The sequence below is a fragment of the Pristiophorus japonicus genome, chromosome 6 (assembly GCF_044704955.1).
Source record: "Pristiophorus japonicus isolate sPriJap1 chromosome 6, sPriJap1.hap1, whole genome shotgun sequence".
Classification (NCBI taxonomy): domain Eukaryota; kingdom Metazoa; phylum Chordata; class Chondrichthyes; family Pristiophoridae; genus Pristiophorus; species Pristiophorus japonicus.
In genome coordinates, this window is record NC_091982.1 from 235,104,067 (window position 1) to 235,127,895 (window position 23,829).

General features: G+C 49.4%; 1 long non-coding RNA gene across 2 annotated transcripts; it reads left to right on the forward strand.

The window, feature by feature from the left end:
* The first annotated feature begins 731 nt into the window (after positions 1–731).
* Positions 732–22,699, forward strand: LOC139265407 (uncharacterized). Of its 2 annotated transcripts, XR_011593554.1 has the most exons (4): positions 732–1,772; positions 8,392–8,609; positions 11,997–12,048; positions 22,212–22,699. It is a non-coding gene; the product is annotated as an uncharacterized lncRNA (long non-coding RNA). The 2 variants fall into 2 exon arrangements; XR_011593553.1 differs by lacking the exon at positions 8,392–8,609.
* The last annotated feature ends 1,130 nt before the right edge of the window (positions 22,700–23,829 follow it).

Consider the following 23,829-nt stretch of genomic DNA (forward strand, 5'->3'; position numbering starts at 1 on the left):
GTTGCTTTGTGAGTGTGATTCCATGACCATCCACTTCCCTCTTCCCCCCCATGTAGAGATTATGTTTGCGATCCTATGCAAGCATGTGGTATTTGCAGTCCTTACATGGGTGATACAAGTACACAAGCATAATCTCCAGTAGAAAGCAGGTACACATAGACAGTACATTTGTATGCGTTGAAGAGTTATATCAAAAGGTTGCAGGTACACTGAAGAGTTATTAAATCCCAGCTCCACTGGGTGAGGTATGGTGGTGGCATACTGCCCCTTTTTGCCCGAGGTAACGGGCTGCGCTGAGACAGGGTATGGCAACTAGTGCGTTGCCTCTGTTCTCAGAAAATAGTTGCCTTTGCAGCTTGTCTGCAGCCACTGAACAATTGCATAAATCACATAAAATCAGAAATTGCATTAATCCATTAGTCATGTTAGTCACAGATCCATTAACCCTTTTACCTGTGCATTGTGACATTAACTCTTTTCACCAATCATCTCAATCATTTTAATCACAGTAATCATTTTAGCATCAAAATATTAACTCTTGTCATAAATCACGTCATCATACAAATCACAGTAATCATTTTGACTCACTCTTGCCCTTACAAAAGTCTCTTTGTGGGGACCACCAACGGTGTAAGGCCCCTTTAAGACTCCTGGGTACATTTCCCTTTTAATACGCCATTTTGTTTTTCCCATGAGGTTTCTACTGGGTGCTGGCATTTTAGGTGCTCTGCTGGTGCCTGCCTGCCTCTCTCTGCAGAACTCTGCTGCAACGAGGCTCGCCACCATCTCTGAACGTACCCGAGAGCCGCAACGCACCGGCCCCCGCACTGCCGCATCCTCCGGAGCATCCCATGCAGCTGACCTTTTTGCCCGGGATCGCCACACACACACACACACGTCCTCCGGAGCCGACCTCCTCACTGCCGCAGCCGATCCTGGACGAGCCCCGCTCCTCGGAGCACCGGCCCTCACCACGTCGCCGAGCGAGTCCCGCTCCCGGAGCTGCCGATTCACCGCTCCTCCCGCTGCAAGCCCCGCGAACGGCCGCCTCTGCCTGCGGGCCGACAGTGCCTGCTGGAGCAGCCCGTCGAAGCCCTTCTCTCTTCTCCAGCTCGGTCGGCCCTGCTGCTGGTTCCAGCGCCTCTTTCTCACTCTCAGACTTTGCAGGGGATTGTCGACGGCCGCCGCTGCCCTGCCCGACCCCACACACGCTTCCTTCACTGCCATCCGTTCCGAAGGTGGAGGCCTGCTCTGCCTGTGAACACGGGGGACAGCGGTCTGTGGAGCAATGAAGTCTTCCCAGCTCCCACGGACCTTCCCCATCCATCTCCTGCCGAGTAGTGTCGGCCCATCGCCTGCAATGATCCACAAAGGTAAACCGTGCGTCTCGCCACCGTGAGATACCTACACATCCGCTCTGCCAGGAACAGGTATCAGTTCCTTGGTGTAGGTGTGCAGCTTCGCCGTGACCGGGACCAGCTTGGGTCGTGCAGCTGGGTTGATCCACAGTTTATCAAAAGTTTCCTGACTCATCAGCGACTGACCCGACCCCGTGTCCACTTCCATACTCACTGGGACTCCGTTAATCTTGACTTCCATACTCACTGGGACTCCGTTAATCTTGACTTCCATAATCACTGGGGCCGAATCGTCGGTACACATATGCAGTCTAAACGCATCATCTTCTTCTACCTGGGCTGGGATGCTCGTCGAGCCAAACCGCAATGGTCCTCGCTGGATAACAGATCATTTACCATCTCCTCAGCCACACGGTGAGTCGTGTTTCTTTTGCACATACGCTGAAGGTGGCCTTTCGTGTGGCAGGTATTACACGTATACTCCGCAAACCTGCACTGGTGAGCCCCATGGCTTCCTCTACAGCGCCAGCATGGTGCTACTCGATTAGCCTCCCTTGGCGGACTCTGAGTTCCAGGACCCTGAGGTCCGTGCTCTCTGCCCTGGGCAGAGCCACGTTCTGTAGTTTTGTCCGTGATGGGCGCTATCCTGTGAATAGTACCTACCGGGTTCGAGACTGTGTGGATCATCTGCCTGGTGCTGCAAGTCGAGGTCATAAATGCCCGGCTGATGTTGATGGCTTGCTGCAGGCTGACTGTAGGTTCAGTAGATAGCAGCTTGTGAAGGAGACCCTCATGGCCAATCCCCATAACAAAGACGTCTCGCAATGCCTCGTCAAGGTGTGTGCCAAAATCGCACGCGCCGCAACTCTCCTGATGTCCGCAGCATATGTGGTGACATCCTGGCTCTCAGGTCTGCAGTGGTGGTAGAATTTGTGCCTGGCCGTGAGGATGCTCTCCTTCGGTTTCAGTTGTTATGAATGCGTTCAATCAGCTCCTCATATGACTTGTCCTTGGCGCTCGCGGGTGCCAGCAAATCCCTGACGAGACGGTAAACCTCATCGCCACAACTGGACAGCAATATCGCCGTACACTTCTCTATTAGTGCGTTCGTGTCCCCTGTCAGGTCGTTTGCTATAAAATAGTGTAAAGTCCTTACACAATACCACCAATCCACACGAGACACCTTCTATGGACTCCATGACCTGAACCTTTATTCACAGGACCAAGAAGTGATGACCCTGCGTGGGACCTCCCTTTATATACCTGGATGACCAGGTGAGGAGTGTTTCCCACAAGTTCACCCCCTGTGGTCAAGGTGTGCATTTCTTATGTATTTACAGTATTGCAGTGTTGTTACATAAAGGTTACATACATGACATCACCTCCCCTTCAACATCTTATTGGGATCATAGGTTAAGTCTCTCGGGTGGTCTGTGCTCTCTCGTGGAGTGCCGCAGTTGGGGCTCTGGTTGTTGAGCCTTGGTATGTGTGTCTGGCACCTGTGGTGATTCCGGCCTGTACGGGCTGACCGCAGGGACTCACCACGGAATCACCACAGGTGACAGACACGCATATCAAGGCTCAACAACCAGAGCCCCAACTGCGCCACTCCATGAGAGAGCGCAGACCACCCGAGAGACTTAACCTATGATGCTGCTGAATGTTCTTGTTGCTCATTCACTGGCGGTGGTGTGAATACCATCTCATGATCTTCCTCAGGTTCCTCAGTGTCAATGCTGAACTTTTTTTTACTTGGTCCAGATGCTTGCGGCATATCTGCCCATTGTTAAGTTTAACCACTATGACCCTATTCCCCTCTTTGTCTATTACAGTACCCTCAAATTTGGGCCCCAAAACGTGATTGAGAATAAATACGGGGTCATCAATTTCTATACATCGCCCCCTTGAATTTCGGTCATGGTACTCGTTTTGGGACTGGCACTTGCCCTCAACAATGTCAGACAGGACTGGATGAATGAGGGACAGCCGAGTTTTGAGTGTTCATTTCATAAGTAGCTCAGCGGGCGGGGCTCCCATGAGCGAGTGCGGTCGGGACCTATAGGCCAGCAGGAGGCGCGATAGGTGGCATTGAAGGGAGGGTCCTTGAATCCAGAGCATGCCTTGTTTTATGATTTGGACCGCACGTTCCGCCTGGCCATTGGAGGCCGGCTTGAACGGTGCTGTCCTGACATGGTTGATGCCATTATCCGACATGAACTCCCGGAATTCGTAGCTTGTGAAACATGGGCCATTATCGCTAACAAGGATGTCCGGCAAGCCGTGGGTTGCAAAGACCACACGCAGACTCTCCACGGTGGTGGCTGTCGTGCACGAATTCAAAATGATGCACGCGATCCATTTCGAGTACGCATCAACCACAATGAGAAACATTTTTCCCATGAACGGGCCCGCGTAGTCTACGTGAATACGTGACCATGGCCTGGTGGACCAGGGCCACGGGCTGAGTGGGGCCTCCCTGGGGGCATTACCCAGCTGGGCACACGTCATGCACCTCCGAACACAATGTTCCAGGTCTGAATCAATTCCCGGCCACCACACATGTGATCGGGCAATGGCCTTCATCAGCACGATGCCTGAGTGCTCGCTGTGGAGTTCCCTGATGAATGCTTCCCTGCCCCTCTGGGGCATGACTACCCGGCTGCCCCATAGTAGGCAGTCGGCTTGGATGGAGAGCTCATCCATCCGTCTGTGAAACGGTCTGACCTCCTCGGGGCATGCTCCGTGTGTGGGCGCCCAATCCCGTCAGGACACACTTCTTAATCAAGGCTAGGAGGGGATCTCTGTTGGTCCAGATTTTGATCTGGCGGGCTGTGATGGGGGAGCCTGCGCTGTCAAAGGCATCGACAGCCATGACCATCTCAGCGCTTTGCTCCGCTGCCCCCTCAGTGGTGGCCAGTGGAAGCATGCTGAGCATGTCAGCGCAGTTTTCGGTGCCGGGCCGGTGCCGGATGGTGCAGTCATAAGCAGCCAGCGTGAGAGCCCATTGCAGTATGCGAGCTGATGCATTGGCATTGACAGCCTTGCTGTCTGACAGCAGGGATGTTAACCGCTTGTGGTCTGTTTCTAATTCGAACCTCCTGCCAAAAAGATACTGATGCATCTTTCTCACCCCATAGATACATGCGAATGCTTCCTTCTCAACCATCCCATATCCCCGTTCAGCTTGAGAGAGCGACCTGGAGGCATAGCCACAGGTTGTAGTTGGCCCTCAGTATTACCCTGCTGCAACATGCACCCAACCCCATAAGATGATGCATCACGTCAGAAACAATTTTTTATGGGCGTCGTACAGAGTCAACAACTTATTTGAACAAAGTAGGTTCTGCGCCCCATTAAAAGCCCGTTCCTGACAGTCCCCCCAAAACCAATCAAAACCCTTATGCAGGAGCACGTGTAGCGGCTCCAACAATGTGCTTAAGTTTGGCAGAAAGTTCCCAAAATAGTTCAAGAGTCCCAGAAATGAACGCAACTCCGATGTGTTGCAGGGCCTGGGCGCTCGTTGAATCGCCTCCATTTTGGATTCGGTAGGCCGAATCCCGTCTGCAGCAACCCTCCTGCCCAGAAACTCGACCTCGGGAGCCAAAAACACACACTTGGACTTCTTTAGTCGCAGGCCTACCCGATCCAGTCGGCGTAGCACCTCCTCCAGGTTGTGGAGATATTCCTCGGTGTCAAGACCGGTGATGAGGATGTCGTCCTGAAATAAGATTGTTCCGGGAATGGATTTGAGCAGGCTTTCCATGTTTCTTTGAAAAATCGCGGCCACTGATCGAATACCAAATGGTTGTAAACAAACAGTCCCTTATGCATGGTGATGGTGGTCAGTAGTTTAGATTCGTCGGCCAGTTCTTGGGTCATGTAGGCTGAAGTGAGGTCCAACTTGGTGAACAGCTTGCCGCCTGCCAGTCTGGCAAAAAGATCCTCAGTTCTCGGGAGCGGGTATTGGTCTTGTAGGGACACCCGGTTGATAGTGGCCTTGTAGTCGCCACAGATCCTGACCGAGCCATCCGCTTTTGGGACGGGAACGATGGGGCTCGCACAGTCGCTGAATTCAACAGGCAAGATGATGCCCTCTCTCAGCATTTGGTCCAACTCGCTCTCAATTTTCTCTCACATCACATACGGCACCGCTCTGGCTTTGTGGTGCACTGATGTGGCGTCCGGGGTGATGCGTATCACTACTTTGATACCTTTGAATGATCCGACGCCAGTTTGAAATAGTGACTCAAATTGCTGTAGGACCTGTGAGCATGAACTTTGCTCCACAGATGACAAGACGTGCACATCCCCCAATTTCCAGTTCATCTCAGCTAACCAGCTCCTCTCCAACAGTGCGGGACCATTGCCTGGGACAGTCCAGAGCAGCAGCCGGTTCGCCGATCCATTGTGTGTGACCACCAACATTGCACTGCCTAGCACTGGAATGATTTCTTTGGTGTACGTCCGTAATTGCATCTCAATGCGTTCTAGTTTGGGTCTGCTGGCTTTGAGTGGCCACAGCTTTTCGAATTGTTGAACACTCATGAGTGACTGGCTGGCCCACGTGTCCAGCTCCATGCGTACAGGGATGCCGTTTAATAGAACTTTCATCATCATAGGTGGCGTTTTGGTATATGAGCTGTGAATGTTTGCCACATGAACCCGCTGAACTTCAGCATCCATTGATTTGCGCCAAGCGTCATCCTGCCTCGCAGACCCCTCATCTGGTTCATCCGCCTCGTATATTAGCCTGGTTACAGGCTTTCTGCACATTCTGGCTAAATGGCCACTGAGGTTACAATTTCTGCGGACGAACTGTTGAAACCTGCAAGTCCTGGCAGCATGTCTGTCCCCACACCTCCAGCATGAACTGAGATTCCCATTGTTGTGAACAAAAGAGCTGTTACAAGGCATTCCTCGCTGATTGTCCCTTTGACTGCTCTTGAGCACCCTGTTAGTGGGTGTCAATGGCCCCATCCCGGGCCGCATTGTCCACTGGGGAGGTGTAAATGTCCATTCAGCCTGCCATTTTCTCTGTTGGAGACTTACTCTTGGGTCTTTTGCTGCCTGGGGTGTGTCAAACTGCCCTTGCCTGCCTGCGGGGCTCTGTGTCGCGTTTATGATATTGACTCCCTGATCCATCGATACGTTGGAGGCAGAATTGCGCGCATATATTATCTTGGTTTCCTCCTCCCCCGCCATAAAAGTCTGAGCCATCAATCCCGCCGCTTCCAAGGTCAAGTCCTTGGTCTCAATTAGCTTTCTGAAAATCCCAGCATGACCGATGCCCCCAATAAAGAAATCCCTTAGCATCGCCCCCCTGCAGGCGTCTTTGAACTTACAGAGGCTGACCAGGCGCCGGAGGTCTGCAACAAAATCCGGTATGCTCTGTCCTTCCTGACGTCGGTGGGTTTAGAATCTGTGTCGGGCCATGTGTACGCTGCTCGCCAGTTTGAGGTGCTCATCTATTAGTTTGCTGAGCTCTTCAAAGATTTTGTCCGCCTGCTTCGCGGGTGCTGGCAGGTCTTTCATCAGCGCGTAAGTCTTAGGTCCACAGCTGGTCAGCAGATGAGCCCTTCGCTTGTCGGCCACTGCATTTCCCAGCCAGTCCTTCGTGACAAGACTCTGCTGGAGCCTCTCAATGAAATTATCCCAGTCCTCACCAACACAGTACTGTTCATCTGCGCTGCCGGTGGCCATTCTCATGGGTCGGTGATTCCCGTTTCTCGTCGCCAATGTAAAGTCCTTACACAATACCACAAATCCACATGAGGCACGTTCTATGGACAAGGTCACTCCATGACTGAACCTTTAGTCACAGTACCAAGAAGTGATGACCCTAAGTGGGACCTCCCTTTATATACCTGGGTGACCAGGTGAGGAGTGTCTCCCACAAGTTCACCCCCTGTGGTCAAGGTGTGCATTTCTTACGTATATACAGCATTGCAGTGTTGTTACATAAAGGTTACATAAAGGTTACATACATGACAAATAGTACTCGAGCCTTTCCGTAAAGCCATCCCAGTCATTACCCTCTGTGAAATCCTTTAGCGTGCCCAAAGTAGCCATGGTTGCGTGAAGAGCTCATCCATGTTCTCGTCGCCAATTTGTGATGTATGTAGCACTCAAATCACTGACTCCTCACGGTCTGGTGTCGTAGTAACTGCTGTGACCTTGGTCCTTTATTGTGTAACTCCAGCGTGCCCCTCAGGTGTGGTGGGCAGCCTTTAATACTCTGTCTCGCAGCTACTTTCCGGTCTCCCACCACAGTGCCTCTTGTGGTGCACCATTGTAACTATACATTTAATGCACATGGACAATACATAACATGATGTACATCTGCACATGCCCAGACAGTAAGAGCTACTCTCTATGTGCCACACGATAAGCTGCACACTCACTCGCACCTTCTTGTTTTTCTTATTGCAGACGAAATTAGCTCACAATCGGAGAGAACAGCAGCATAACGGAGGAGGGGAGCCTGATATACATGACCTCACCGAGGTCGAGGAGTGAGTGTCGCCCCCATGGGCACACCAGTTGGCACGGTAGCGGGCAGCGAAGCAGAGCCTCTGTGGATAGTGATAGTGAGCGACCCCTTATTCTTAATAAGAACTGAGATGAGGAGGAATTTCTTCTCTCAGAGGGTTTTAAATCTGTGGAATTCTCTGCCCCAGAGAGCTGCGGAGACTGGGTCATTGAATATATTAAGGTGGAGATAGACAGATTTTTGAACGATGAGAGTCAAGGGTTATGGGGAGCGGGCAGGGAAGTGGAGCTGAGTCCATGATCAGATCTGCCATGATCTTATTAAATGGCGGAGCAGGTTCGAGGGGCCAAATGGCTGACTCATGCTCCTATTTCCTACGTTTCTTATGGTATGTGAATGGCATTTGCAACTTTTGTGAGATCCATGACCCTTGATAGCAAAGGCCTACCTCCTTTACATATAAATGTCCAGTGCCACCTTCTTCTTACCTCCCTGCCTCCTCCCCTGCTGTTAAACTACACTTCTGTTGCTTTGTGCTTACAGATGATGAGCTAGAAACGCAGCAGTCTGCCCGTGATCCGTCAACATCAGCCGACGGAGGAGATGACGAGGGAGGGGGACGACAGTTTGTTGACTGAGCGGGACCTTCCATCACTCCCACCGAGTGGGGACACCACATTGAAGAGTCTGAGGCTCCTGGCCCCAGTGGCCTACAGCAATGCGCAGAGCGAGGGGAAGCTCGGGGGCCAACTCCTCGGAGGGTGAGTCATCCCAGGAGTCCTGCTGAGAGACAGGAAGACGCGGACTTAGACTTGGAGGCTTTGTCCAGGGAGTCCATGCAAATGCACCGTGAGCTCCTGAGTGCATTGGAGAAGGTCCCGCAGAGCACGGATGCACTTGATCTGGGATTGAGGAGGCCACCTCAAGCATTGCCCGTGCCTCTCAGGCATCCACCAAGCCCATCCTTGCCTGCTTACGGAGGGAGATGGGCTCAACAAGCGACAGTGGTGTCCAGAGGGGATGGCACGTGCCATGGTTGCCGTAGCAGCAGCAATCGCATCACCAAGGACCAAGCCACGCAAGGATTTGGTGATGTGTTGCTGTCGGTGATTGCTGGCACGGTGCTGAAGCAGGCCAGCAATCTGTGCTCACACATATTGCTCCGGATGCTGAGGCTCCGCCCTGGGTGAGTGGCAGTGGGCTGCTGGAAATGGACGGTGCTGCCCTTGCTCAAGTTGACGGCATTCCGGCTCCCACCACTGCCACTCTGTCTACACCCGAGCCATCTGGGACTGCTGCCGCGAGGCTGAGATGGTGGAGTCTGCAGACGGGCCTTCCAGGCCCAGAGCTGGTCCAGGGCGTCCCGCTAGGTCATCTGTACTGTCTCCCTCACACACAGCAGCCCTCAAGCAGACTTGCTGCAGGTACTGAGGCCACATTGAGGAGGAGCACTCGGCATGGGAGGGGCGGTGGGAGGGTGGGGGTTCAAGGTAAGGAGTGGCAAATGCCAGAGGATGTCTGACTGAAGGCTTTGGCCACATGGACAGATGTCCTCATCGTGTAAATAATGGTTGTAAATATGTCGTTGCATTGTTTGACGCATTCTAAGTGTGTGTGCCTAATATGTCACATGGATGCTGCCGGGCGGGGGTGACTGATGGAAGGGGCCTTTGTCCAGACGTTGTGTTTGATGGTCTTTCAACGGGACATTGCGTTTTTATTTTACTTGCTGGTGCGGGGTTTTGTTCTGCTGTTTGAGGTGACTACGTCGGTGTCGTTAAAAAAATGTTAGCTTGACCGTTTTGCATTGGCGTCTTGTGTATGATTGTGAACTTTCATGGAGATGTGTCATTATCGTAGCCCATAGCGCGGTCAGTATTAGCTGCAGCCCTCTGCTTCCTCCATTCAGCAGAACCGATGCATTATGAGCCGCTGATGTGTGGCTCCTGCACCGGCACCATCACCATCTGCCCCCACCATGGATGGTGCTCCTCTTCCTGGTGTGGCTGGCCATTCGGGGCCTCACCAGGCTCCTGTTCCTCGTTCTCCTCCTCCTGAAGTGGGGCTGTGATCCCCACTGGCAATGCCTTTCCCCTCGTTATGGCCAAGTTGTGCAACATGCAGCACACCACAATGAGTTGCGAGACCTGCTGAGGGGAGTATTGAAGGCTGCCTCCAGAGCGATCCAAGCATCAGAAACGCTGCTTCAGCACCCCTATTATCTGCTTGATGATATTGAGGGTGGCCGCATGGCTGTCATTGTAGCGTTGCTCCGCTTTCTGTGGTGGGGTTGCGGAGGGGGGTCATTAGCCAGGTGGCTAGGCCGTATCAATTGTTGCTGAGCAGCCTTCCCGTGGTGGCTGAAACAATCGTGGCACAGTGCTCTCTCGCAGGATGAACTCATCATGGGCGCTGCCAGGATAGCGGGCATTCACTGCGAGGATGCGCTGCGTGTGGTATCCCTTTCGGTTTCTGACTACCTCGGTGTTCTTGAATGGTGCTCGCAAGGCCACGTGTGTGCTGTCAATGGCTCCTTGAACCCTCAGGAAGCCCGCAATCCTGCCACGTCCACATGCCCGCTCATTCTGGCTCTCCCTGCTCATTGCGAACATTATGAAGTCCATACTGTGGGCGTAGAGAGCCTTTGTGAGCTGCCAAATGTGCAGCGTATAGAGAGACCCTGTATTTGTCCCCTGATGCAGCCTGGAAGGAGCCGGAAGCATAGAAGGCCAGCGCCACAGTGACCTTCACTGCGACGGGCAGCGCAATCCTGATACCGATGTGAGGCTGCAGGTCTGCCTGTAGGAGACGGCACATCTCTGTCAGCCCTTCCTTTCGGAAGCGCAGCCTTCTCACACACTGCTCCTCAGAGAGCTGGAGATCTGAGCGTTGCTGCCTGTAAACCCATGGCGGGTAAGGACTCCTGACCAGACATCTACAGACTCTAATTTATTTGTGGCCCGACATGGCCAACAGCCCATAAATCTGGATGCCGCATAACCAGAGCATGGAGTAGGCGACACTGGTGAACTAGTAATGCCCGCATTAAATTATTTCACTCAAGTTGAAAGGACCCTGTAACTGCAGATATATCTGCCGCTTTATAGTCAGTATGCTCTGTGGAAACGTTGCACTCAGTGTTACCTCTGATTAATGCTCATCCTCCCTCCCATAACATAGGCTGCAGATAGTGCCAGCGGAAGGTGAGACCATCTGGTTTCTCTGGCGTGATTAGGAGCGGACGCTAAATGAGGCGGCCACACCTAATTTTGCGAGCGTGTGCGAGCGGGTCGTTGCACGATGACTGACTTTGTGATCTGACTGAAAGTACACAACGATGCGGTAGTGTTCTGCTCTGCCGCAAAACCGGCACCAAATTTCCTGGCGGGGACGCTACAAGCTGCGCAGTTCTGTGGTCAGAAATTCGAGACTCATTACCGCCCCTCCAGGGCACTAACAGAGGTGCTGCACAACCAAATTTGCAGCCCCAAATCTTTTTTTTTTTGTTGCAATTTAAGCCGAGGCAATTGCTGCTCGCTCCTGGTCAAAGATCCAGTGACCTCATTAGAAAGCACGCTTCAGCTGAGGACAGGACTGTGCTCAGCTGGGAGGCCACTCATGGTTGAATTGCCTCACTGTTGAAGACTACACGAGATGAACAGGTGGAGGAATGAATGAAAACCAGAACCGGGAATGGCAAATAAAGACGAAATTGGTGGGCTGGAAAAGACCAATTGGTCCATCAAGTCTGCCCCACACCCCATGATGGCCAGAGCATCATGACTAGACACTTAGTCCCTCCCCCCACACCCCCTCTCCCACCCCTCCTCAAACCTCTCCTCCTCCCATCCCCGCAAACATGTAATCTCTTGAGAGAATGGAAGAAAGCAGGTCAGCACGATGACAGAAGGAACATAAGAGGGATGATAGAAGATGGACTGAATGGGTGAACTATTGAAATGGACTATCTATTTCATTTATTGATTCCTAAATTGATTCCTAAATTGCACAAGTCATCGCAGTTGTGTGGGATAGACTGGATGGACCAGAGGGTCGTTACCTGTCTGGCATTGTTGGTAAAAATAAAGTTACTTTGACCAAAGCTAGCATGGTTTTAACCGGAATAATATTTTTTTTTCCCCTTCCAGTGCTGCAGAATTTGGTAATCACTGATGCAGTAATGCCGCAGGAGGGTTTATTGTAAGTATTGCAGCATTTATTTAACGAGCCTTTGCACAATGGATGATTACTGCCATCTACGGGAGAAGCATACGTTTCTAAAATTCAAAAGGGAGATAAAGATCGCATAAGCTATTTGAAGGCTCAAAATAGGCCTGTAATCTCTGTTGATCAGAGATTGGACAAAACTCTCATTTTAAGACTCGCCAAGATTTACCACTTAAAGCTTGACCAATCTGGATTGAATAGATATTATGCTGATAATCTAAATGGCTTTCGGATCTCTTTGATACGACTAAATATATTATCCCAGATTTTGTTGCACCTTTGTAAAAATTAAAAGCATCTGACAAGGTTGCACACCAATTTTTATTTCCCACATTAAATAACCGGGTTTTAAGGGGATACAGGTGCTATATTAAGTTTCCACAGGGCATTCAGTAGGCCGAGCACATGGGTTTGGGGCAAATTGTGCCAAGGCCCACTCAGCACGCTCTTCCTTTGAGGGCCACAAAATGAATATTAACAGCAAGGGCTGGATTTTAGGCTTTTCCGTTTTCGGGGCGAAAATGGAGCCGGGGTGGAAAAGTTACCGGCCGGGAATAGTCTGCGCTCTGGTAAGGAATTTTCGCCATCTGGGCCCTGCGTCAGAAAGCGCAGCACGAAGGGAGGCGCTGTTCGAGGCGCAAAAATGGGAAACTCGCGAACTAAAGCATCAGGCCGTGTGCGCTCCGAGAGAGGCCTTGTGGGGGGGTTGGGAGGGACCTTGGAAAAAACCCACAAAAGCATTCCCAAAACATTGCCCACGCCACCACAACACAAATCGTTAAAACATTTAAAAGAACAAACACTGGCACTTACCGTTACCGCACTTTACCTTCCTCACCGCCGCCGGCATGGCTGGGCCGCTCTGGTTTCCCAGGCGGTGATTGCGAGGCGCGATTCCAGGCGGACGGGTCGGGCTCGAGTCACACCTCGGACGGTGTCGCAACGAGAGACGACGCACTCCCGGCGCAGCTCTTCCCGGCGGTGCTGCTGAGCGCTGCTGCAAAACCCGACCCGAGGATCGCGACGGGGCGCTGGAGACCGGAACGCCGCCTTTCACGCCGCTCCCGGGCAAAACCCGGAGTGCAAAGGACCGGAAAATCCAGCCGTATGAGTGGTAAATAGGGTATGGGGCAGCTTTCCTTCAAGCACGCAGCATGTTACCATGGAAACATCCAAACTCCTGCATCAAGGCCTCAAGGCCAGAATGAATACAAACCAAGTTTATGCAACCTGTCCTGACAATCCTACTGTTTAAGTCCTGCTGAATCTGTGCCATACCCCTTCCAAGGCCAATCTATTTTACTTGAGGTTCGGTGTCCAAAACATGGGAAATAGAAACATAGAAATTTACAGCGCAGAAGGGGGCCATTTCGGCCCATCATGTCCGCGCCGGCCGACAAAGAGCCACACGGCTTCGGTCAGCAGCCCTGAAGGTTACATATAAACCTATGAACAATGAACAATGGCGGACAGGTAAAGTGTATCCAGTCCAACCAGTCCACCCCACACAACCGCGATACCCCATGTATCGCATCATTTTACACTCCACCCCACCCGGAGCCATGCGATTTTTCTGGGAGAAGCAAAAAAACAGATAAAAATCCAGGCCAATTGGGGAAAAAAATCTGGGAAAATTCCTCTCAGACCCATCCAAGTGATCGAAACTAGTCCAGGAGATCACTCTGGCCGTATTAGATTCCATGATGTACTTACCATCGTATCTGCGCCAGCCAACAAGAGGTCATCCAGTCTAATCCCACTTACCAGCTCTAGGCCTGTAACCCTGCAGGTTACGGCTCTTCAAGTGCCCATCCAAGCACCTTTTAAATGTGGTGAGGGTTTCTGCCTCGACCACCTTTCCAGGCAGTGAGTTCCAGACCCCCACAACCCTCTGCGTGAAGAAGCTTCCCCTCAAATCCCCTCCAAACCTTCCACCAACTACTTTAAACCTATGCCCCCTTGTAATTGACCCCTCCACCACTGGAAATAGGCCCTTGCTATCCACTATATCCAGGCTCCTCAAAATTTTGTACACCTCAATAAGGTCTCCCCTCAGCCTCTGTTCCAATGAGAACAAAACCAGCCTATCCAATTTGTTTTCATAACTAAGATTCTCCATTCCAGGCAGCATCCTCGTAAATCTCCGCTGCACCCTCTCTAGTGCAATCACGTCCTCCCTATAATACAGTGACTAGAACTGCACGCAGTACTCCAGCTGTGGCCTAACCAGTGTATTATACAATTTAAGCATAACCTTACTGCTCTTGTATTCTATGCCTCGGCCAATAAAGGCAAGCATTCCGTATGCCTTCTTAACCACCTTATCCACCTGGCCTGCTACTTTCAGGGATCTGTGGACAAGCACTCCAAGGTCCCTTTGTTCATCTACACTTCTAAGTGGCCTACCGTTAAATGTGTATACCCTTTCCTTATTAGCCTTCCCAAAGTGCATTACCTCACACTTCTCCGAATTACATTCCATTTGCCACTGTCCCAATCAATATTTGGATAGTTAAAATCCTTACTATTACTGCCCTATGGTTTTTGGACTTCACAGCAATTTGCCTACATATTTGCTCTTTTATCTCCCTCGCACTGTTTGGCGGTCTATAATATATGCCCAGCAGTGTGATCGCCCCTTTTTTATTTTTCAGTTCGACCCATATGGCCTCATTTAATGATCCCTCTTACATATCATCCCTCCTCATTGCTGTAATAGTTTATTTTAATCCCAATCCTCTAGTTTCCCACAAACCTTGGCCACCTTATACGCATTGGTCTTTGATTTGATACTTTCCTTTATTTCCTTGGTTATCCATGGCTGGTTATCTCTTCTCTTGCTGCCCTTCTTTTTCATTGGAATATATTTTTGTTGCGCATTATGAAAGAGCTCCTTAAAAGTCCTCCACTGTTCCTCAATTGTGCCACCGTTTAGTCCTTGTTTCCAGTCTACTTTAGCCAACTCTGCCCTCATCCCACTGTAGTCCCCTTTGTTTAAGCATAGTACGCTCGTTTCTGACACAACTTCCTCATCCTCAATCTGTATTACAAATTCAACCATATTGTGATCACTCATTCCGAGAGGATCTTTTACAAGGAGATCGTTTATTTTTCCTGTCTCGTTACACAGGACCAGATCCAAAATGGCTTGCTCCCTTGTAGGCTCTGTTACATACTGTTCTAAGAAACAATCCCGTATGCATTCTATGAATTCCTCCTCCAGGCTACCCCCTGCGATTTGATTTGACCAATCGATATGTAGGTTAAAATTCCCCATAACTACTGCCGTTCCTTTTTCACATGCCTCCATTATTCCCTTGATTATTGCCCGCCCAACCATGAAGTTATTATTTGGGGGCCTATAAACTACGCCGACCAGTGACTTTTTCCCCTTACTATCTCTAATCTCCACCCACAATGATTCAACATTTTGTTCATTGGAGCCAATATCATCCCTCACAACTATCCTTTATTAACAGAGCTACCCCACCTCCTTTCCCTTCTTGCCTATCTTTCTGAATCGTCAGATACCCCTGTATGTTTAATTCCCAGTCTTGGCCACCTTGCAACCATGTTTCTGTAATGGCCACCAAATCATACCCATTTGTAATGATTTGTGCCGTCAACTCATTTACTTTATTTCTAATGCTGCGTGTGTTTAGGTAGAGTGTTTTCATCCTAGTTTTAAACCATGATTTTTAGTTTTTACCCCTCCTGCAGCCCTTTTATATTCAGTGGCCCTTTTTGTTTCTTGCCTTTGGTTTCTCTGCCCTCCACTTTTACTCATCTCTTTTCTGTCTTTTGTTTTTGTCTCTTTTTTGTTTCCCTCTGTCTCCCTGTATTGGTTCCCATCCCCCTGCCATATTAGTTTAACTCCTCACCAACAGCACTAGCAAACGCTCCCCCCAGGACATTGGTTCCGTTACTTAGAGACATGTTCAAGAAATTTTATGAGTTAGACTTTGGAAATGTAGATAAAGCAGATCTATACACCCTAAACGCTAGGGACACCATGGGTTCAGGGAGACCTAGAAGGGGAATCACAAACGAAGTTTTCACTACCTACAACACAGCATCTCTGTAATAAATAGTCCAGATGACATAGAGCTGCAAACACAGATAAACAGTTTAAAGACCCAATTAAGAAAAATCCAAAAACAGGAGAATACCGTAGTAGGATCAGAATTACATGAGGACCAGGCTATGACTGTCCATTTAAAAGAAATAGTGGCTGAGCTGGAAAAACATGCACAGACAGTGAATGCACTTATACGGGAGGATAGAAACGCTTCTGACCAGGCTGCACAGAATGAGGTGTGCGTATTGTATGGGGCATGGTTGTTGGGCTAGGGCCGCAACAACCTGGAGGATTTAAAACAAGGTGTAGTCCCCTCTTGGATCAGGAACAAGCACTTCGCAGCCCTCCACCCGTACAGCAATTCACTAAGCCTGTGCCAGCTCCGCCTAGCCTCTGAAGCCTACACTGTCCCAGTAGATTGTGGGAAATCTAACCACACTATTATGGGAATAGTATTAAGGATGCCGGTCATGGGTGGGACAGCCCGACCCACACCGGTATACCGGGTGGAGAACATTGGAGTTATTCAGGGAGGTACACACATTCGTTTCGCAGCGGTCCCACCCTATGTCATAAAGTGGGAACACGCTGTAACGGGTACTGACCTCTCTGGGTGCCAGAGCCGGGGTGCACACGTAATACTGTGTGCCCAGTACTTGAGTGCCCATTCAAAGTCACAATGTGGGTTTAAAGCTGCTGGTGCACAGCCAATTAACTGTACCATGGAAGAAATGGCACAGGACCATGTCCCTCCACAGGTAGCATACATAGGGGGTGGGACATATTGAGAACTGGTTGTCAGTCAGGAAGCAAAGAGTAGGAGTAAATGGGTACTTTTTAGAATGGCAGGCAGTGACTAGTGGGGTACCGCAAGGTTCTGTGCTGGGGCCCCAGCTGTTTACACTGTACATTAATGATTTAGATGAGGGGATTAAATGTAGTATCTCCAAATTTGCGGATGACACTAAGTTGGGTGGCAGTGTGAGCTGCGAGGAGGATGCTGTGAGGCTGCAGAGCGACTTGGATAGGTTAGGTGAGTGGGCAAATGCATGGCAGATGAAGTATAATGTGGATAGGTGTGAGGTTATCCACTTTGGTGGTAAAAACAGAGAGACAGACTATTATCTGAATGGTGACAGATTAGGAAAAGGGGAGGTGCAAAGAGACCTGGGTGTCGTGGTACATCAGTCATTGAAGGTTGGCATGCAGGTGCAGCAGGCGGTTAAGAAAGCAAATGGCATGTTGGCCTTCATAGCAAGGGGATTTGAGTACAGGGGCAGGGAGGTGTTGCTACAGTTGTACAGGGCATTGGTGAGGCCACACCTGGAGTATTGTGTACAGTTTTGGTCTCCTAACCTGAGGAAGGACATTCTTGCTATTGAGGGAGTGCAGCAAAGGTTCACCAGACTGATTCCCGGGATGGCGGGACTGACCTATCAAGAAAGACTGGATCAACTGGGCTTGTATTCACTGGAGTTCAGAAGAATGAGAGGGGACCTCATCGAAACATTTAAAATTCTGACGGGGTTAGACAGGTTAGATGCAGGAAGAATGTTCCCAATGTTGGGGAAGTCCAGAACCAGAGGTCACAGTCTAAGGATAAGGGGTAAGCCATTTAGGACCGAGATGCGGAGGAACTTCTTCACCCAGAGAGTGGTGAACCTGTGGAATTCTCTACCACAGAAAGTTGTTGAGGCCAATTCACTAAATATATTCAAAAAGGAGTTAGATGAGGTCCTTATTACTAGGGGGATCAAGGGGTATGGCGAGAAAGCAGGAAGGGGGTACTGAAGTTGCATGTTCAGCCATGAACTCATTGAATGGCGGTGCAGGCTAGAAGGGCCGAATGGCCTACTCCTGCACCTATTTTCTATGTTTCTATGTTTCTATGTTTCACCCTCCCCAACCCCCCCATGCTTTACCCGCCTCTCTGCCCTGTCTAAAAATCCTGTAACCAGGAATATTGAACTGCCAAACCTACCCCTCTTTCAGCCATGTCTCTGAAATGGCTATAATGTCACACTCCCAAGTGTCTACCTGTGCTCTCAGCTCATCCGCCTTTTTCGCTATACTCCTTGCACTGAAGTATATACCATTTAGTACAGGAAGACCTCCTTGATTACTACTTACTAACCCTTATTTCCTTTTTCTTACAAATTCACTTTCTACATTCTTGCTTTGCACTTTCAGCTTTACTTCCTTCCCTATTGAATTTGTTCTCAGGTTCCCATCCCCCTGCCAAACTAGTTTAAACTCTCCCCAACAGCACTAGCAAAACTCCCCTCGAGGATATTGGTCCCAGAGCTGTTGAGGTGCAACCTTTGTACAGGTCCCACCTCCCCCAGAAATGGTCCCAATGCCTCAGGAATTTAAAGCCCTCCCTCTTGCACCAACTCTCCAGTCTCGCATTCATCTTCTCTATCCTTCTATTCTTGTATTCATTAGCACATGGCACCGGTAGTAACCCGTAGATTATTACCTTTGAAGTCCAACCCTTTAATTTTTCTCCTCACTCCCTAAATTCTGCCTGCAGGACCTCATCCCTCTTTCTACCTATGTCATTGGTCCTGATGTGGACCATGACCTTTAGCTGTTCACCCTCTCCCCTCAGAATGCCTTGCATCCGCTCTGTGACATCCTTGACCCTGGCACCAGGGAGGCACCGTACCTGCCGGTGTTTACTCCAGGCAGTGCGCTAAGTGGCTCAAAGCAATTAAGGAAATCGGGCGTTCAGTGAGCGTGTTGCCTAATTGCTTTGAGCCACTTAGCTCGCTGCCTGGAGTAAACACCGACAGGGAGAGCTGGTGTGCAGCATCAGGATGCCGGCTGCAGGGACGTTATTTAAAGGTTGCACACTCACTGGCGTCACGATCTCACTGGCATCGAGGTCCCTGGCAATAACCGTTACCAGCAGCACTACGGGGGAGAGGTGGGGGACCCCGATTTGGTGTATGGCACTGGATTCGCCTGGGCCTGTCGGTACTGGTCTCAATGCCTCATTAGCGGCATCTACTGGCGCTAACGGGCGGCGCTAAGTGGACAAATTCCGCCCCCCCCCACTCCCGCCAAGTCTTTCATTATTACAAAAATATTTTGATTTGTCTTTCTCTCAGAGCTGAAGTGGATGAGCTCAAACTTCCACACATTGAACTCCATCTCCCATAGTTTTGCACATTCACTTAATCTGTCGATGTCCCCTGATGCCCCATTTACATTGCAACGCTATGTACAGAACCACTCTGGTCGCAGGTAATGTAAATGTGGGGGTGTGCACATCTCTGGAGGGGAAGAGCTAGCGGGGCAGGAGGTGGCCACTATCCTTGGCTCCGTTGTTTTATTTTGGCTGTAGGCAAGCCCACCCCTACAGGACATCAATTATTGGGTTGGGTAACGCAATGCATACTTACATTGAGGAACACCATCCTTTTCATTCCTGCATGCTGTTTGTAAATGGGCAATCATTTTCCTTTTTCTCGTTGTCCATTCTGTGCTGATGGAACACTTTCCATTCAAGCCACTCAGTGTCACTTTCAAGCGCTCTCAAATCAGGTGCAGTGAAACGCCTTCCTGAGTGGGGCTTTTTTTCTTCTTTAGAAAGAAATACTTATTGTAGCACCTTCCACAACCTCAGAATGTCACAAAGCGCTTTACAGCCAACAAAGTACTTTTGGAGTGTAGTCACTGTTGTAATGTGGGAAATGCGGCAGCCAATTTGCGCACAGCAAGCTCCCACAAACAGCAATGTGATAATGACCAGATAATCTATTTTAGTGATGTTGATTGAGGGATAAATATTGGCCGGGACACTGGGGCCAACTCCCCTGCTCTTCTTCGAAATAGCACTATGGGATTTTTTTACGCTCACCTGAGAGAGCAGACGGGGCCTTAACATCTCTTGTGAAAGACGGCACCTCCAACAGTGCAGCACTCCCTCAGCACTGCACTGGACTGGAGTGACAGCCTAGATTTTTATGCTCATGTCTCTGAAGTGGGACTTGAACCCACAACCTTCTGACACAGAGGCAAGAGTGCTGCCCACTGAGCCACGGCTGACAAGGGAGGCCCATTGCAGCGGCCCTATCACTGTCCCCAGTGAGATCACTTAACTAAACAACAGATGCTGCCGACTCCCGGCTCTGCCGGGCTCAGTTCCATAGCCATCAAAAAAAATGCAGTTCAATAACCTTGAATAATACATAGTAATCAAATCTAATTATCATAATAACATCAGTCCAATGTTGAAAGAATTGTCTGCAGCAAAATGTAATTTTTTTTATTGATCGAACAATATACAACAGCAATATTTTCTAGTTCCCAATGGGAAAAAGGTAAAAGAAACACAATTTAATCAGTAAAAAGGTGGGTAACACTTGAACTTTCAGTAGAGGGGCAATCCACACTCATTTCAGCTGTTTTTAAAAATTTGTTCATGTGGGTGTCGCTGGCAAGGCTGGCATTTATTGCCAATCCCTAATTGCCCTTGAGAAGATAGTGGTGAGTCACCTTCTTGAACCGCTGCAGTCCGTGTTGTGAAGGTGCTCCCACAGTGCTGTTAGGGAGGGAGTTCCAGGATTTTGACCCAATGATGATGAAGGAACGACGATATATTTCCAAGTCAGGATGGTGTGTGACTTAGAGGGGAACGTGGAGGTGGTGGTGTTCCCGTGCACCTGCTGCCCTTGTCCGTCTAGGTGGTGGAGATCTCGGGCTTGAGAGGTGCTGCTGAAGAAGCCTTGGCGAGTTGCTGCAGTGCATCTTGTAGATGGTATACACTGCAGCCACGGTGCGGCAGTGGTGGAGGGAGCGACTGTTGAATGCGGTGGATGGGATGTGGGGGGGGAGAGGGGGGAGTGGGGGAGGAGAATTAACGGCTCTATCACTCTTCTCCCTGCTGGGTTCCGTGTGGCTGTTCAATACGGGATTGTTGCATACTTCACGGGGTTGTGGGTAATATATTAGCATGGATAGAGAATTGGCTAACGAACAGAAAACAGAGAGTTGGGATAAATGGTTCATTCTCAGGTTGGCAATCAGTAATAAGTGGGGTGCCGCAGGGATCAGGGACCCCAACTATTATCAATCTATATTAATGACTTGGAGGAAGGAACCGAGTATAACGTAGCCAAATTTGCTGACGATACAAAGATGGGAGGAAAAGCAATGTGTGAGGAGGACACAAAAAATCTGAAAAAGGACATAGACAGGCTAAGTGAGTGGGCAAAAATGTTGGAAAGTGTGAGGTCATGCACTTTGGCAGAAAAAAAATCAAAGAACAAGTTATTATTTAAATGGAGAAAGATTGCAAAGTACTGCAGTACAGTGGGACCTGGGGGTACTTGTGCGTGAAACACAAAAGGTTAGTATGCAGGTACAGCAAGTGATCAGGAAGGCCGATGGTATCTTGGCCTTTATTGCAAAGGAGATGGAGTATAAAAGCGGGAAGTCTTGCTACAGTTGTACAGGGTATTGGTGAGGCCACACCTGGAATACTGCGTGCAGTTTTGGTTTCCATATTTACGAAAGGATTTAGTTGCTTTGGAGGCAGTTCAGAGAAGGTTCACTAGGTTGATTCTGGAGATGAGGGGGTTGACTTATGAGGAAAGGTTGAGTAGGTTGGGCCTCTACTCATTGGAATTCAGAAGAATGAGAGGTGAGCTTATCAAAATGTATAAGATTATGAGGGGGCTTGACAAGGTGGATGCAGAGAGGATGTTTCCACTAATAGGGGAGACTAGAACTAGAGGGCATAATATTAGAATTAGGGGCTGCCCATTTAAAACTGAGATGAGGAGAAATTTCTTCTCTCAGAGGGTTGTGGATCTGTGGAATTTGCTGCCTCAGAGAGCTGTGGAAACTGAGACGTTGAATAAATTTAAAACAGAAATAGACAGTTTCTTGAACGATAAGGGGATAAGGGCTTATGGAGAGTGGGCAGGGAAGTGGACCTGAGTCCATGATCGGATCAGCCATGATCGTATTAAATGGTGGAGCAGGCTCGAGGGGCCATATGGCCTATTCCTGCTCCTATTTCTTATGTTCTTATGTTCTTATATTCCAGATCAAAGAGAAGAGAGTGCGATCTGGGAACATAGGAGCATAGGAACAGGAGTCGGCCATTCAGCCCCTCGAGCCTGTTGCTCCATGCAATTAGATCATCGCTGATCGAGAACAGGTGATGGCTGAAGATTATACGGATTCAATACAAATAATTCCAGATGACAAACTGACAGACCTTCCCCCTCCCCCCTGCCCTCACACCCCCCAAAATCATATGCCTGTGGATTCGAAATGCTTCAGCAATAATTGATTTGCAAAGACAATTTTCCGTAAGCTACTTTGGGAAAATGATCTTGACTAAATTAACTATGTTGCCTCACTGAGGGCCTGGCATGACCTCTTGCTGCTGCCGTCTGATGTTGTAATCTGGCGCTCAGACCTGCAACTTCTGACTCGACTTCTGCAGAAATTTGAGAGGTGTATATTCACTCTGTTAGCCAATGTAGCCAAATTTTTAACCTATTAAAAGTAATTCTTCCTGTTAAAAAAAAACCCAGATTTGAATAAGCCAACTCATTTCTGACGTCAGGGTACGGTAGTGCATCCAGTAATCCGGAGACAGTGAGTTCAAATCCAAATATGGCAATTTGAGAAGTTGAATTCACTTTTTGTTTTAAATTTTTCTTTGCATATTTTGCTGGTTATCATGGCGAGGGGCTGCGGCGCCGTTGTACGGGATGTTTTGGTACTCAATTAACCGCAGAGGAAAGTTCCCCAGTAATGGGGAAGATTCCAGCTGTGTGCTGTTTAAAGCAAACTTTATACACGCACTTGTGATTTCACTTCAAAGGATGAGGGGTGGAAATCGTTCCAAAGGGAGCTTTGATCACCCGCCCACTTCCCAAACCTCAGAACAGTGTTCCCTACCGCACCAGAAACAGTTTTCCATTTTCCTCACCGGAGATTCCTGTGAGTTCAATTGCTCTCTGAGTTAAATTGCTAATTTGCAGGAAAATTCATCGACCCTGTGCTCAGGGGAGCTACACTCAAAGGGAGTGGGGGATGGGTATAGCATGGGTAAGGCAAGAAAAAACTTGCATTTAAATAGCGCCTTTAACAACTTCTGGGACATCCCAAATCGCTTTACAGCCAATTAAATACTTTTTAAAGTGTAGTCACTGTTGTAATGTGGGAAACGCGGCAGCTAATTTACACACAGCAAGCTCCCACAAACAGCAATGTGATAATGACCAGATAATCTGTTTTAGTGATGTTAATTGAGGGATAAATATTGGCCAAGACACCAAGGATAACCCTCCTGCTCTTCTTCCCAATAGTGCCATGGGATCAATTACGCCCACCTGAGAGAGCAGACAGGTCCTCAGTCTGACGTCACATCCGAAAGATGGTACCTCTGCCAGCGCAGCACTCCCCTGGGAGTGTCAGCCTAGATTTTTGTGCTCAAGTCTCTGGAGGGGGATTTGAACCCACAACTTTGTGACACCAGAAACAAGAGTGCTACCCATTGAGCCATTGGCTGATATAAGTGCAGTATCTGCAAATTTATCCTTTAGTGACAAAGAGCAGTTTTTGTGCTATGGAGGCACACCCAATCGGATTTGGGCTTTAGGATAAAGGAGACTTTCACCTCTTCAGTCTGGGTTGGATTTGGACCAAAT